A 3,067-nucleotide genomic window follows, 5' to 3' on the forward strand; every position below is an offset into this window, starting at 1 on the left:
AAAATAGATAACTATTCAGTTAGAAATATTTCTTAACCTAATTTAAAAGGAAAAAAGTCTACTTTATCATTCCGAAATATATGTTTACATTTGACATCCAGCTAAACTACAAGACTAAAGGGGATGCCATGTTCACCGAAATATATGTATGTTTACATTAACAAAGAAGTATCAAAGACTTTTTTCACTCAGTAAATTTATCATAAAAAATACTCATTATCAATCGCATCTCTTGGTGAAGTGAATCAAGCAAATGTAGCTTGGTCAGTTTAGAATTATAAAATAGAGAATTATATGTAGAATTAAACAAAATTCCAACAGGCATTAACAATTTTAGGAAGCTTTGAAAATCTTTTAAAACAATGCATCCAAATTATACATCTACAAGTACCGAAGATAGATAGAGATGCATGTATTTCATCGTAAGCATACAAAAAATGATATTATCAAATACTAAATTATGATGTAAAAGAAAAAATTACGAAACCTTTACATTAATAAATTTATATTTTTTGAAGCATAAACGACAGACTGATAGACCTAGTAAGTTGTATTCTGGATGCTTTTTGGTAAGGGGTATCTTCACAAAACAAATCAGCAGTTTATTTTAAATATCAGCTGAGAAAATTTCATTTTCACCCATAGCTATACGGACGGACGGACAAACAAAATTATTTTTTTAATAATATTAATAAAAGCAAAGCTTAACATGTGCAGTAAGTGCAGTCAAAATTTATTTTTCCTTTGAATGATATTGTAGTTACTTCATAAAAGATAGCTAAATAATAATTCATAATTAAAAAATCATTTTATCATATTAAATTGATAGGAATCGTACTTTTCTTTTCATCTTTTCTTCCCCAAATAAGAAAGAATAATTCAACTTAAAAAGGAAAGTATTTTCCTTGTTGTCTGCTATTTTGGTAAACAATAGAATAAAATATAAAATAACAGGAATAAATGTATGAAGAAAAAAGGATTAAAATATATTTCTGTAAGATTACAATATTTGAAGAAAGCTAATTTATACTACAAAATCACTAAATTAAAAAAAATTTAGATTTACTCAGTCTTTATTCCTAGTTCATCCATAAACAATATTCAATATTCAATACTATTTTTTGCGATATTATTTTTTTGTATTTAGTATCATTTTTATGAAAGTTGTTGAATATGAGAAGAAATTAAGACACTTTTTTACCTACATTTTTTTTTTTTTTTATTTAAACATTTTTTTCTTTATTGGCGACAATGTCTGTGGAGACATAAAATTTATTTAAATACATTTTCCTGTTTTATGTCTTTAAACGTAGATTTGTTGCAGTTTTTCGTTATTTGTATTCTAATAAGACTAAAAGCTACTGTTTTAGTACAACTTATTACAAAAATTATTAGTTTTAAAAACCCAATGTTTTTAGACGTTTCCTATGGAGAAAATACACTTTTCAGATAAAAGACAATCAAAATCCTTATTTACACTATAAAAGGTTACAACTGCAATTATATTCCAAAAATTTTATTGGTTTTAGTGAAAATTGACTGCACTTAATGTGCAGAGATCAGACGAACATACGTACATTAACAAATATAGAGTATCAACGCATTTAATGTTTAACTTGAGCTTATACCAATAACGGAATTAATTCGGGAAAAAATCACGAAATCTGTACGTGTTTTTCAGCTGTTGTTGGGGGCCAACACTTAGTAAAATGTACGACCTTTACATCCGCCCCCCAAAAATTATTCTAGATTTATTTCGCTTGTTGTTTGTACCTTATTCTTTTTTAGGATACTCAACATGGACATAGTTATATTTTAAAATGCTTCGCGTAATTTTTTATCATTAAGATTTTTATGCCAATATCATTATATTTTGCTTTTAAAAATCATAATGTTAAAATTAACTTTCTGATTCATGATTATAGAGCTACAACGTTTACTTAAGGATTCAACATAGCAAGTTTGGTAATGGAAACCAACTTCAACTTGTCTAAATTCTCAATAAGAATTATCTGTTTTGGATGGACGTACTAACAATTCTAACTATAGGAATGCTTCGCTTGAAAAAAAAACTTACCCATATAAGTAAATTCTCCCTTTAGTACATCATTAAAAGTATCAGTAAACACATCATTTTGGAGTGTCTTTAAAAAGTCTTTTGTGTTGTCCATAACGACTCTAAAATCATTTGATAAATTACATTAAAAACCTGTTTTTAGTCTTTTTTTTTTAAAAAAGCATGTGGGTAAATTTCAAATTTATCGAAAGGCATCGAATCTGGGAAGGGGCTACTTTTTTGTATTCAAAGAAACAAATTTGGAGAAGGTGATTTTTTTTTCTAATTTGGGAGGGTTTGGGTAAAAACCTTACCCGGACTTAAAAAATCTTTAGTTTAAAAACAATTCAGATCGGTTCAGTTGTTATCAATATCTTAACGAACAGACAAAAAAACTACATTAATAAAGTAGGATATCTCTCTTCTTAAACGGTATAAAGACAAGTGATTCGAAAATAATTTTCTAAATATTCTCTTTTTTTTACAATATTGTAATGTTTTAGTATTAAACAAGGATGACAAAATCCATAAAAGCGAAGGACAACCGAACATTGACACCTGTTGAGTGTCAGAACTCAATAAGCAGAATAATAACTCTAAACATAATTGTAAGTAAATTTGTTGCTAAACTTTTAATTACAGGATACTGTTTAAAGACATACTTATATTTTAGGACTTGATTATAGAGATGCTTCGCTTATAATACTATACCTTGTTGTAATAGGAATCAGTATGCACCGTAGCTATTATTAATATTGTATGGTGTGTACTATCGGCTACGCCCCCTAGAGGCCTCTGATTGTGATTTAAATGTGCAGATGATTCACTTTACTCCCCCCTAACTTCACTTCTCTTCAAATTTCTTTGTTATAGGTATGTTGTCATCCTTGTTATGAATGTCAAATTTTTTATTTCTATTTTAGGGTTTCAATTGATATTTTTTAGACATGAATTCCTTTTTACTTTTTTTTGGATTTATCTTTTACAAAATGAATTTTTTTTATAAATTTC

Source organism: Acartia tonsa, chromosome 5, assembly GCF_053477335.1.
Source record: "Acartia tonsa isolate MP-2025a chromosome 5, ASM5347733v1, whole genome shotgun sequence".
Taxonomy (NCBI): domain Eukaryota; kingdom Metazoa; phylum Arthropoda; class Copepoda; order Calanoida; family Acartiidae; genus Acartia; species Acartia tonsa.